Here is a 13887-nt window from a genome sequence, read left to right as displayed (position 1 = left end):
TCATCAAACTTGGTCAAAGCAATGAACACGTACGTTGGAATCGACGAGAATATGGCACTGAACCCAAATCTGGTAGCTTAATAAAATCCTTGGTTAAAGGATTTTAACTGAAAATATATGTAGTCTTGTCAGGGTGTTCTAACGTTGAAGGCAAGTAATGATGTTTACAGCATCTCAATGAAAAATATTATTTTAAAAAGTTAAATTAATAAAAAAAATATTTTAAATAATATAAATATGGTTTTTTATCATATTTACTCCAATAAAAAAAATCATTTAAAAAATTAATTATATTGAAATGAAAGAAACAAGTATTTTATTATTTCTTAATAAATTTGATATATTTTTTTTTGTATGGCTATATTTAATTGGTTTATTTTTTTAGTGGGTTCACTTTGTTGGTTTTGATTTTTTTAAGAGATATATAGAAATAATATTTGTGAAAAAGAAAAAGACATTTTAGCATTTTATTTAATATTTCCTTTGAAGAATGCAAAATAAATATAAAAAAATCAAAATAATATTTTTTTTAATATTTAACTTTTCATTTAGCACACATATACTATTATTAGAAGCACAAACCTTTGTCTCAAGAGATGCCTCCCTCCATGGGTCATAAAAATCATTCCTACCCTCAGCTTTTTAGTTTAATGGGTCACCTATCTGGCATTTAAGGAATGTATGGAAATGTAAGTGAACTTGTATTTTTAAAAAATTTAATTTTTTTTTAAAATTAAAATTTTTTAAGCATTTTAGATCGTTTTGATACGATGATCTTAAAAATAATTTTTAAAAACTAAAAAAATATCATTTTAATATATTTCAGCATAAAAAACACTTTAAAAAATAATTACAGACATACTCTTAAACAGACCATGATAACATTATATACCCCTAAAAGGTACATTAAATTAGATGATCAAGATTGAAGAAGCCAAAAAAAGACAGTCCTATTAAAAAACTGGTCCCTCCACTTTTTTGCTCAATTTTGCCTTGGAGTTTTATCAAAGTTAGCTTTTGATCCTTTTAGTTTAGGGATCGAACCTTTTAGTCAGAGTTTATTTTATTCTCACCTTTGTCATTGGTTTGAGAAAAAAAAATGATTTGTTGAAAAACAACAATAAAAAAAAGTTATCGGTTAGAAAAGAAAAGAGTTGTTTTTAATGTAAATGGCTTTTATTTAATTAGGTGTTATTAGACTTTCATCTTGTCTATAAAAGTAGATGATGACTCATGAAATTTTTTAAAAATCAATTGATTTGAATTTTTTTTTTTTGAGTAATTTGAACGCATTTTCGAGATTGAGAATGAATTTATCAAGATTTTTTATAATACTTTTAGGTATTTACGGTGAAAACAAGCCTAAAAATAAATATTTATGGTAAAAAAAACTTAGATTTCAATTTTATGGTCATGTAAGGTGATTGGAGATGGGACAATAAGGCGAAATGTCATCTTTCGCGGTATGCAACTTTTACAATATCTCAATGACAATCATGTAAAAAAACTTTATTTCTAATTATAATAAGAATGGAAAAAGACTGGAGTTTTGCCTGCAAATGTTATTTTTAAAACAACTAGATTAACCTATGGCAATAATAGTTCTCTTCAAACATTTATTAAGCCGAAAAAGTTAAGGTATTTTGGAAAATAATGTCATTTTTAAAATAAAATTCACTAAAATTTATATCATATTCTCTAACTCTATCACTTTTTTTTTTTTACTTTTATCTTTTCTTTTCAATTGATTTTTAACTTCATTATTATAATAATTAAACATTTCAAGAGCCTCTTCTTTACTTCTTAACAAGTAAATATAACAATATTTTGTAAAACCATTTATAAAAATAATGTAATATGTTTTCTCATCTCTAATCTATACTAATTTTAAATCACAAATATCATAGTAAATTAAATCTCAATGTTCACTATTTCTTTTAATTTTTTTGAAATAAAATATTTGTTTAATTTTCATTATACATAGATTTCATATGTATTTTTTTTCTTAAAAAATTATAGCCAGTAATAATTCAATATCAAATAATCTTTGCACATAATCATAATTTACATGCCCTAACCTATAAGTTTATTCTTAAAAGTTACTCGTGAATGAAATCTAGTTATTTTTTGTTTTTTTTTAACTATTTATTTTTCAATTTCATCCTTCAACATTGAGTTGATTTGGAATTGAATTTTATAATTTGTTTTAATTTAATTTTTATGGGTTAACTTCAATATTTTTTTTAATATTTTTTTAATTATTTTTTAAAATTTTATCTTTTAATATTATGTTGATTAATAATTAGGCATTATATTTTTTTTTCTCCATGGTTATCATAGTTTCATAACTTGAAACATGGACTTGATATGTTAACATGGGTTGATCTAGGTTTATATAATATGTTGTTTCTTCATATAATTTTTGTAAAACTCTTAAACAACCATAGATTAAATAGCTAGATCTTGATATTCATACAAAAATTTAAAATTATTTTTTTTCACTTTATTTATGTATTTTGAAAAACTCAACAAAACTACAAGTGCCCTCGTAGTCAATAAGAATTGTCAATGCTATAGTTTTTAATGCATGCCTTTTTTATCCTAACTGTTGCTACCCAATTTTTGACCCATGTTTTTTATATATTTTCAAAAAATCCAAAAAATAGAGAAAAACAAAGAAAATCCAAAAAAATATGTTTTTTAATATATTTTCGTCATTTTAGCATTTTCAACGTCGTCTAAAAAGAATTTAATTTTTCAAAGGATTTTCAAACGCGTTCGACTTTTCACGCGTCGTTTTTAAAATCATTGATTTTCCTCATCGAGTCGACGTTGATATTGCTCGTTTTCAAAAAATACAAAAAAACAAGAAAAATCAAATTTTACAAAAAAAAAAAAAGAAAATTAAAGAACCAATTTTGAGGCCGAAACAATATTTTTGCCTAAGGGAATTTTGAATTTTGGAAGGAGAGGCAACCTAAGAATTTTTTTCTCTTCACCCGAAACTAGTCGTTGCCCCTGGCCCAAGACCATTATTTAACCCCTCTCTTTCGGCTGAAAATTAGCAGCTCAACCCCACCCATGGTCCTCTTTTCTTTGTTTCCCGCCGACAATGGTGGACAATGGTGGCCCTCCTCATGATGAAAGCTTCTATTTCTTCTCATCCCCAGCTTTGTAAAAGAGGGGGGAAGATCCAGCAGAAGGGGGAAGACACCCACAAGCCCCAATCCCTTTGGGATTTTTCATCTCCCTCTCATCAACACCAAGAGAAGCCCAGGCAGCCGCTCACCCAAATAAAGCCCTTTCCCCCCTAGTGAATTATTTTTTTTTTCTCCCGGGCAGCCACCATCAGAAAACCAAGGCAACCCCCCCTGGTTTTGATTTTTGACCGGCTGTGAGACAAGCCTCCATTTTGATTTTTTTTTCTTCTTTCCCCGTTGAAGCCGCTGGCCAGCCCCCCACCACTTTGAATTTCTATTTTTTTTTCTTTCTGGTTCTCACCCAAAGACAACCGAACCAGCCCCTTTCCCCTTCTTTTCTTCTCATTTTTCCCCGCCGCTCCTTCATCCCTCTCTTCCTCCGATCTGCCTCACAACAGCCACGATCCAGCACCCCTCAACTCTCACTCACGGCGTTTCCTCCTTCACCGAACAGACCCGACGGCCTCAGTTCCAACTGAGCATCGGCTGCACGCCCAGATCAGTCCGCTGCTCCTTCGCCTCACAGTAGCTCTCGCCGGCCAGCCTTCCACAGCAGCACTCGATCTCCTCAGCACCGCCACCGATCTCCCCACAACTGAAGAACCCAGCGACGCCAGCAGCGCCGCCCGATCTACGGACGACAGCAGCAGCGACCACAGCCGCGACCACCTTTGCAACCACCAGATCGACAGCCAGCCGAGAAGAAGAAAGAAGACAGCGGTTCACAGATCTAAAAAAAAAAAAAATCCGAGAATGGATCTGGACTAAAACAGACTTGCTGGTTGCGTTTTTTATTGTTTTTTTTTCAGGTCAACACCGGCGAGGAAAGGGCGAAGGGAAGGAGTCGATCTAGGCTACCCCTTGTTGCTGTTTTTTAGGCGGCGCGTGAACCCACGCGCCGCCAGTGGCGGTGGCGCATGGGGAGACGCGCCGCCAGTGTTCCCGAGCCGAGGAAATCTGCTGAACACTGTTCCGCAACTCCAGAAATCCGTTTGCCACTGTTCTGAATAGTTTTGGATTATTTTGTAATTTTCAGATTGTTTAATGTAATATTTGTGTAATTTTTAGTTTTTTTTAGTTTGTACTTTATGTAAATGTGGATGGAAATAAAAGAAAAGAAAAGAAAAGAAAAAGAGAAAGTGATAATAAAAAAAAAAAAAAAGAGAAATGTTTGTGTGTGCTTGTATGTTTGTTTTTTTATTTATTTATGTTATTGAATTAAAAATCAAAAAAGGACAAAAATAATTATTTGTTAATTTAAATATGGTTAAATATCTCAAGGACAAATAAAATCAAGTTGTATTTTCCATGAAAATATGAGGACAAGTTTCTACATATATTCGGGGATTTAATAACTGATTTATTCAAGCCTAAGAATTTAATTAATATTTTAAATTTTCAAATCACATCAGAACATGAAGCAGCTTACCTCAGGTAGGGTGTGTTAGGGGTGCTAATACCTTCCCTAACCACAACCAGTCTCTTACCCATGATCTCTGACAAGACCAGTACATCAGGTTTCCTAGTAGCCCTCAATAAATTACTAGGTGGCGACTCCCACGAACGAATTCAAAGCAAACTCAACAATGAGAAAAATCGCCAGCCGATGCCGCGCGCCCGCCAGGATTTTTTTTTTGGGGTGCGACAGAATGGCGACTCCGCTGGGGAAGGTATTGTTTTCAACTTTATCGGACTAAGCTTTGTGTTTTGATGTGTTTAAGTTTTTTTTTTTTTTTGTACTTTGTTTTATTTTATTTGTGTTTTATTCATGCATTGTATATAATTCTCTCATGCATCACAAGTTTTAATTTTTGTTAAGCACACACCTGCTTTAAGTTAGGTGGGGGACTAGCAGCTTACCTTATGACTTGAGTCAAGGTTGAAGTTTGTGTAAACCCCAACTCTTCGTTGAGTGCTTAGACTGGTAATAGTTGGACACGTGCCAACCAATTACCTGCTGGGCCCCTATATTGCCTTTACGAGGGCAATCACTGGGACAACAAGAGACCCCTTGTAGAGACCAAGTAGCAAACCTACCCTGTCTCACGTAAAATGAATAGAACCTGCCTGTAGGATGTATGCTCCATAAATATTTGTTTTGCATCCGAGCAAACCCTTCTTGAAGCATTGGCCGTCACTCTGAAAATTTTCATTGGAGAGTTTGGGCAAAAATCATGATTCTTGTTCCATCATACAAGAGTTACGATCATATTGTCACCCCTCGAAGGGCGAGTTCATCATATAGATTACATATTCATACATTTATCATGCATGTACCGGGTTGAAAGGTAGGTCCTCCGCACAAGCTGTGCTGCACGTGATTAAAAAAAGATGATGGGAGCAAAGAAAGATGTCAGATAGAGGCTCATTACCAGATTGAGGTTGGGAGCATCAAAGATGAAGTAGCTAGACTCAGATTTGCTTGAACAAGTGTTGAGCATCAAATGGAAAGAGAATGACTGTACAGTCTTCTGTGGGAACACTGCTGTCCACGTTCATTTGAAGATGTATCTCTCCTTTTCAGTCATGAACAACAACAACAATGCCTTCAGTCATCAACTAATGACAACTTTGATTCCTGTCATCTAATGGAACCAAACGACTACTAGCCTCCTGTACATGGTGCATTAGCCTGCTTTGAAGTTACCCTGATTATGAGCTCAATTCCAGCTCAGCAGCACAAGATGGTCTGATAAACCATGATTAAACACTAAACTTTAATGAGGCAGAGCTCTCTCTACAAAAATCCATTTATGGCTGTGCAAATTGGGAATGCAAGAGGGGATTTATAAGTTGCAAATATTTCTCTCATCAGTTTCAGCACGAAAACCTCTTAGTAGGTTGAAGAGCCAGACCTTGTCCGAAAAATATGAGCAGACATCAAACTTCATCGTAGCAGAGCTCTCTCGGCAGGACTCTGTTTGTGGATCCGCAAGTGGGAAATCCAAGAAAGAACACAGTAGTCTCAGATCATCTATGATTTTCCTCTAAACAATGTCAATACTAAAACGCAAAAGTAGAGAGGAGACATGCCTAGACTGAAAAACATGAAGAATACTGAAACTTCAACAGAGCAGGACTTCCTCTATAGGTGTTTGTTTGCTGCACCGTTCGAGAGAAATCGAAGAAGAAATAATGGAGATTCAGATTCATCAGGTGCTCTTCCAATAGTGACAATGAGTGATTCCACACGTCGGTAGTGGCGATAATACAAGTTTCTGGGCGCTGCCAAGGTTACCAAGCTGTTGGAAAGTTTTCTAACAATCCGCAACCAACCACAACAACATTGGAAGATTGAAATGATGTTGTGAGGATTTGCCGAAGAATTGAACAAGCTATGAAGAGAGAAAAGATTGATGGTTATGTCAAGGATTCTAGAACAATGATGAGAGGTGAATCAAGAGATGACTTCGACGGTGTGAACCCTTAATTGTGGGGTATAGCCAGGTCTCACGGTAGCATCAATTGCTCAAATGTATTTGCCAAGATGGGACATTCCTCTGCCGTTTAAGTTTGTCGACCAACATCTGCCAGATTCTAGAATTTTGCTTGACTCCGACAAATCCCATGCAACCACCAATTTCTAGTTGGTATAATCCAGAAAAGAGATGTGATGTCATGGTGGGGTCCTCAACCATTTCAAGTGAACAGTTTCAAGAATTGCAAGAATTGAGTCTGAAAGTTGGTGAGCAAGAGACAAGTGGAGTCGGTGAAGAAGGGTGTCATTGGCTATATTGTCCCCCGAACATCTTCAGAATGACATGTTGATCGAAAGTGCTTGGCAAAACGCAAATATTGCCAGAAAAGCTGATTCAAGAAATGGTGAATGAACAGTCAATCATATTGTTTTGGAATTCTGCATTTTGTTTTGGGATCACATCTCATCCTTCAACGAAATATGTCTTGCTTTGTCTCTTTGTTGTTTTGAAATCAACAGATGTTTAACATTTTATTTTGATAAAATATTTTGATCAAACTCCAACATGCGATAAAGGATAATCAATCCTGAAGATTAAAAGTGTTTTGATTGCAGAAATGACTCGATTCTTGTTGAAATGACATGACGTGACCAAACAATTTTGAACTCATACCTTTTAAAACTGAACCACACATCATATAGCTAAGTTTTAGCAGTATGCATAATGACATATAGTGGATTCAATAGTTATGGACTCGTGAATCATGACTCTTACAAGTCCAAATCATTCATTGGATGAGGTCAAAATTTATCAGTTCTAACTGACCTTGCTTGAAGTGAGAAAAGGCCATCTTTGATATCCCTTCACTTTCTAAAGGTTATATCCCTTGTAGTCCCATTTTGAGCTGAATAGAATATTTTTTTCATGAAAACCCTGACTAGGATCACACCCCATACTGGGGGCAGATGAGAGATATGTTGGAGACATTGATATAATTAATGGATAAAGAGGAAGGCTTAGAACAAAAGTCCAATGATTGAAAGAGAGCTATAAGAAGACACATAGACTGGGGGCATATAAGAAAGTTTTGAGGAAGGCTATGATGAAAAAAAAAATGAAAAAAAAACGGAGAAGAAGTTGAAATTACCTTCACTTAAAGACAAGTCGAAGATAAAGGAAAGAAAACGCCTATCATGTCTATGAAAAGCAAAAGCAATTTCAATCAAGGACACAACAAAAGTCAATACCAGAAAAAAAGACTAAGCTATAAACGTGACTTTTGGTGTCCATTATAAAGCCTCTGATGTTATCAGATGATTAAGGTTCGTTATTCATCAAGGAAATGTGGATTTGCGTTATGACTTATGTTAAGAAAAGTCTAAACTTTGAGGTTAACAAGGTTATATGTCGTTTCCTCTACAAAGACAACAATAGAAAAGAGTTGATGAATAATTGATGTTGATCCTAGGTCTTTGAAACCCTCAAACACCTTTTGAGCCTGTGAAATTCCTTTCTTTCATAGCCATGAACCATAGCCTGCATTACGTGCTTTTAAAAGCCCTTTTTAATCAAACAAGAAATTTGAACCGATAAATGGCGCTCTCAAACTTAAAGAGCTTTTCCATAAGGGTCGTGACTTCATGAATTAAGCTACTGGTTATTATGCATGCTGATAAAATAAAATGCTAAGAAAAGAAACAACTTTTCTTGATAAAGCCTGAGCATCTTGTTTTTGAAATTCACAAAAATGTCACCTCATCACAGACCATCAAATGATATACCCAATATCAAGGATTCAAATTGATACAAAGAACCATGGAAAAAGCCATTTTAATCCTACAACGGGTCGATTTCTGTTTTCAAAATACAAGACAATCAAAGGACTGTGTATTTTCGAATAACGTGTGTTGGGTCTTTGATCAAAAAAAAGCTTGATTTTCAAAAGATTTCCAAAAAAGGGACATCTCTGATTTCATTTCAACAAACTAGACTTTGAATAGACATTGATCTTTGAAATATGAGAGTTGATTCCAGAACAAGGAAGATTATCAAACACAGAAGAACATTGATTGAGTATGCAAAATCGTTGATAGAAATGACATTGAAGTCCTCGACACTCCTTGAAAAGTTGAGCAGCTGGGGGCAATACAGTGGACCTTAAGAAGGAAAACAAACAGTATCCAGATCAACTGGGGGCAAAGAAAGAATCACATGATGAGTCATCAAAGTCCATCAAAGTCATTCCTGGCATTCACAAAAGCCATTTGGTTGTAAACAGAAGAATGAGCATGTTCAGATCAACTAGGGGCAATGTTGTTCAAAGACAATCCATGATTTAGTGAACTTCAGCAACAATTGATGAGCAACACTGCACTTGAAGGATATTTTCATATCTTCATCTTGGGTAACCCTCTGAAACATGGCTATGACTCCTGACAGATGTTATCGGGTGAGTGCATTTGAATGAACATCGAACATATGCACACCACCAAGACTGACTGTTGGAACAATGCTGCACTTGAAGGACAATCTCATATTGTCATCCTTTGAAACATGGTTATCGACAGACGTTACCACGCAACTGCATTGAATGAATGTCAGAAAGGCACCCACCCCGAAGACTGACTGTGTGGGACAATTTGTTTTAAGCCAGATGAGCACTTCACCGCATGAGTATGGGTGATAGAAGTAGCATCATTGATGAGGCCGAGGCATTTCTTTTCACAATCTGATTAGAAGAGTTGAAAGGAGTCCATGAGAAGAGCACTGAGCATACAACCATGAGCCTTTGTACTGCAAGCTATGAGATGCATGATTGGATGACTGAATGAGTTCCAAGAAGGCTGATGATAACATGTACTTGAAGAGTACTGTTTCAAATAGAGGCAAGTTCATGACTGATTAACAATTTTGATGGGTATTGGCATGATGCACACAATCAATCAGAGGATAATTCTCAGAAGAAGCCAGGAGAAAATCCTTCATGATGAATCAAGCAGTACCACACTTGGGGGCAGGGTCAAGCTTGATGAACGATGCAAGCAGTAATTGTCGAAGACAGCCCGGGTTGGGCACTACATTTACAGCTGAGTGGATGGCTTGCACATGAATGAGCCAATGCATCGAAAGAGCAAGGAAAGCTTTGGAATGAAAACAAAGGCACCCTATGACGATGAAGCATCAAAGAGGGGGGGACCTATATTTCAAATCAGGTAAGGATGCATGCATATCATCTAACCTAAAAAAAAAAAAAAAAAAAAAATTTGCACATATTTTTGAATTGTTATAGGAAAATCCTTAAGGAGGTCCAGCAAGATGGTGGAAAAAGAAAGAAGCATGGTGGTGATGATAATAAAGAATCGGTTTTGATCATGGAATAAAAGGACGATGGGATGAACCCTACTATTAGGAAAAATCCCAAAGAAATGAAAAGATCAACCTTGCAATCGGGAAGCCTCGAGTTTTTCAACCCTTGCAGTCAGGAAACACACGAGTTTTCAAATCCTATGATCGGGACTTATCAAGAAGCACCAAGTTTTCCAGCCCTTCTTCTGTCATCCCCTCAGGACTTCGCCAGGTAAGTCCTATTTTTCACACTTGTCATATCACATTTTTTCCATCTGGGTAGGTCGCCCATCATAATAAGACCGTTCATCATATTTTTTTCCATCCGGGTAGGTCACCCATGACAATGAGACCGCAGTTTTTCCACATTTTTTTCCATCTGGGTAGGTCACCCATTACAATGAGATCGCATTTCATATTCTTTCTATTTGGGTAGGTCGCCCATCACAACGAGACCACTTCATCATATTTTTTTCCATCTGGGTAGGTCACCCATTACAATGAGACCACACTTCATATTTTTTCCATTTTTTTGGGTAGGTCGCCCATTACAATGAGACCACACTTCACATTCTTTCTATCTGGGTAGGTCACCCATTACAATGAGACCACACTTCATATTTTTTCCACGTGGGTAGGTCACCCATTATAATGAGACCGCACTTCACAGCATTTTTCTAGGGTTCGTCACCCGTACAATGAGACCAGCATTTTTTTAGGGTTCGTCACCCGTACAATGAGACCAGCATCTTTCTAGGGTTCGTCACCCGTACAATGAGACCACCATTTTTCTAGGGTTCGTCACCCGTACAATGAGACCAGCATCTTTCTAGGGTTCGTCACCCGTACAATGAGACCACCATTTTTCTAGGGTTCGTCACCCGTACAATGAGACCAGCATCTTTCTAGGGTTCGTCACCCGTACAATGAGACCACCATGTTTCTAGGGTTCGTCACCCGTACAATGAGACCAGCATCTTTCTAGGGTTCGTCACCCGTACAATGAGACCACCATTTTTCTAGGGTTCGTCACCCGTACAATGAGACTAGCACTTTTCTAGGGTTCGTCACCCGTACAATGAGACCAGCAGCACCAGGGTTCGTCACCCGTACAACGAGACCAGCTTTTTTCTAGGGTTCGTCACCCGTACAATGAGACCAGCTTTTTTTCTAGGGTTAGTCACCCGTACAATGAGACCATTTTTTACACATTCTTTTGTTTTGGTTAAATGAGGTCGCCAGATGGGATCTCATGTAGCTTTGGTTAAAGGGAACCGCCAGATGGGATTTCAGGTTAACCGAGTTACACAGTTTAGTTCCAGCAGAATGAGGTCGCCAGATGGGATCTCATGTAGCTTTGGTTAAAGGGAACCGCCAGATGGGATTTCAGGTTAACCGAGTTACACAGTTTAGTTCCAGCAGAATGAGGTCGCCAGATGGGATCTCATGTAGCTTTGGTTAAAGGGAATCGCCAGATGGGATTTCAGGTTAACCGAGTTACACAGTTTAGTTCCAGTAGAATGAGGTCGCCAGATGGGATCTCATGTAGCTTTGGTTAAAGGGAATCGCCAGATGGGATTTCAGGTTAACCGAGTTACACAGTTTAGTTCCAGTTGAATGAGGTCGCCAGATGGGATCTCATGTAGCTTTGGTTAAAGGGAATCGCCAGACGGGATTTCAGGTTAACCGAGTTACGCAATATTTTCGTTCCAGTTGAATGAGGTCGCCAGATGGGATCTCAGGTAAACCCAATGTGTGGGCAGGTCGCCCGTGAAAATAGACTATTGGGAGAGTGTGGGTCGGTCGCCCGTGAAAATAGACTAGGGTGAGTATGTGTGGGCAGGTCGCCCAAGATAATGAAATCATTTTCCTTTTGTTTTCTTTACAAAGCTTACTATGCAAAATTTTGAGAATTTTCGCTTCGTAAGCATTGTAAAGAGGGGGCATCTGTTGCTACCCAATTTTTGACCCATGTTTTTTATATATTTTCAAAAAAATCCAAAAATAGAGAAAAACAAAGAAAATCCAAAAAATATGTTTTTTAATATATTTTCGTCATTTTAGCATTTTCAACGTCGTCTAAAAAGAATTTAATTTTTCAAAGGATTTTCAAACGCGTTCGACTTTTCACGCGTCGTTTTTAAAATCATTGATTTTCCTCATCGAGTCGACGTTGATATTGCTCGTTTTCAAAAAATACAAAAAACAAGAAAAATCAAAATTTTACAAAAAAAAAAAGAAAATTAAAGAACCAATTTTGAGGCCGAAACAATATTTTTGCCTAAGGGAATTTTGAATTTTGGAAGGAGAGGCAACCTAAGAATTTTTTTCTCTTCACCCGAAACTAGTCGTTGCCCCTGGCCCAAGACCATTATTTAACCCCTCTCTTTCGGCTGAAAATTAGCAGCTCAACCCCACCCATGGTCCTCTTTTCTTTGTTTCCCGCCGACAATGGTGGACAATGGTGGCCCTCCTCATGATGAAAGCTTCTATTTCTTCTCATCCCCAGCTTTGTAAAAGAGGGGGGAAGATCCAGCAGAAGGGGGAAGACACCCACAAGCCCTAATCCCTTTGGGATTTTTCATCTCCCTCTCATCAACACCAAGAGAAGCCCAGGCAGCCGCTCACCCAAATAAAGCCCTTTCCCCCCTAGTGAATTATTTTTTTTTCTCCCGGGCAGCCACCATCAGAAAACCAAGGCAACCCCCCCTGGTTTTGATTTTTGACCGGCTGTGAGACAAGCCTCCATTTTGATTTTTTTTTCTTCTTTCCCCGTTGAAGCCGCTGGCCAGCCCCCCACCACTTTGAATTTCTATTTTTTTTTCTTTCTGGTTCTCACCCAAAGACAACCGAACCAGCCCCTTTCCCCTTCTTTTCTTCTCATTTTTCCCCGCCGCTCCTTCATCCCTCTCTTCCTCCGATCTGCCTCACAACAGCCACGATCCAGCACCCCTCAACTCTCACTCACGGCGTTTCCTCCTTCACCGAACAGACCCGACGGCCTCAGTTCCAACTGAGCATCGGCTGCACGCCCAGATCAGTCCGCTGCTCCTTCGCCTCACAGTAGCTCTCGCCGGCCAACCTTCCACAGCAGCACTCGATCTCCTCAGCACCGCCACCGATCTCCCCACAACTGAAGAACCCAGCGACGCCAGCAGCGCCGCCCGATCTACGGACGACAGCAGCAGCGACCACAGCCGCGACCACCTTTGCAACCACCAGATCGACAGCCAGCCGAGAAGAAGAAAGAAGACAGCGGTTCACAGATCTAAAAAAAAAAAAAAAATCCGAGAATGGATCTGGACTAAAACAGACTTGCTGGTTGCGTTTTTTATTGTTTTTTTTTCAGGTCAACACCGGCGAGGAAAGGGCGAAGGGAAGGAGTCGATCTAGGCTACCCCTTGTTGCTGTTTTTTAGGCGGCGCGTGAACCCACGCACCGCCAGTGGCGGTGGCGCATGGGGAGACGCGCCGCCAGTGTTCCCGAGCCGAGGAAATCTGCTGAACACTGTTCCGCAACTCCAGAAATCCGTTTGCCACTGTTCTGAATAGTTTTGGATTATTTTGTAATTTTCAGATTGTTTAATGTAATATTTGTGTAATTTTTAGTTTTTTTTAGTTTGTACTTTATGTAAATGTGGATGGAAATAAAAGAAAAGAAAAGAAAAGAAAAGAAAAAGAGAAAGTGATAATAAAAAAAAAAAAAAAGAGAAATGTTTGTGTGTGCTTGTATGTTTGTTTTTTTATTTATTTATGTTATTGAATTAAAAATCAAAAAAGGACAAAAATAATTATTTGTTAATTTAAATATGGTTAAATATCTCAAGGACAAATAAAATCAAGTTGTATTTTCCATGAAAATATGAGGACAAGTTTCTACATATATTCGGGGATTTAATAACTGATTTATTCAAGCCTAAGAAT

The sequence above is a fragment of the Populus alba genome, chromosome 1 (assembly GCF_005239225.2).
Source record: "Populus alba chromosome 1, ASM523922v2, whole genome shotgun sequence".
Classification (NCBI taxonomy): domain Eukaryota; kingdom Viridiplantae; phylum Streptophyta; class Magnoliopsida; order Malpighiales; family Salicaceae; genus Populus; species Populus alba.
This window is presented reverse-complemented; position numbering follows the sequence as displayed.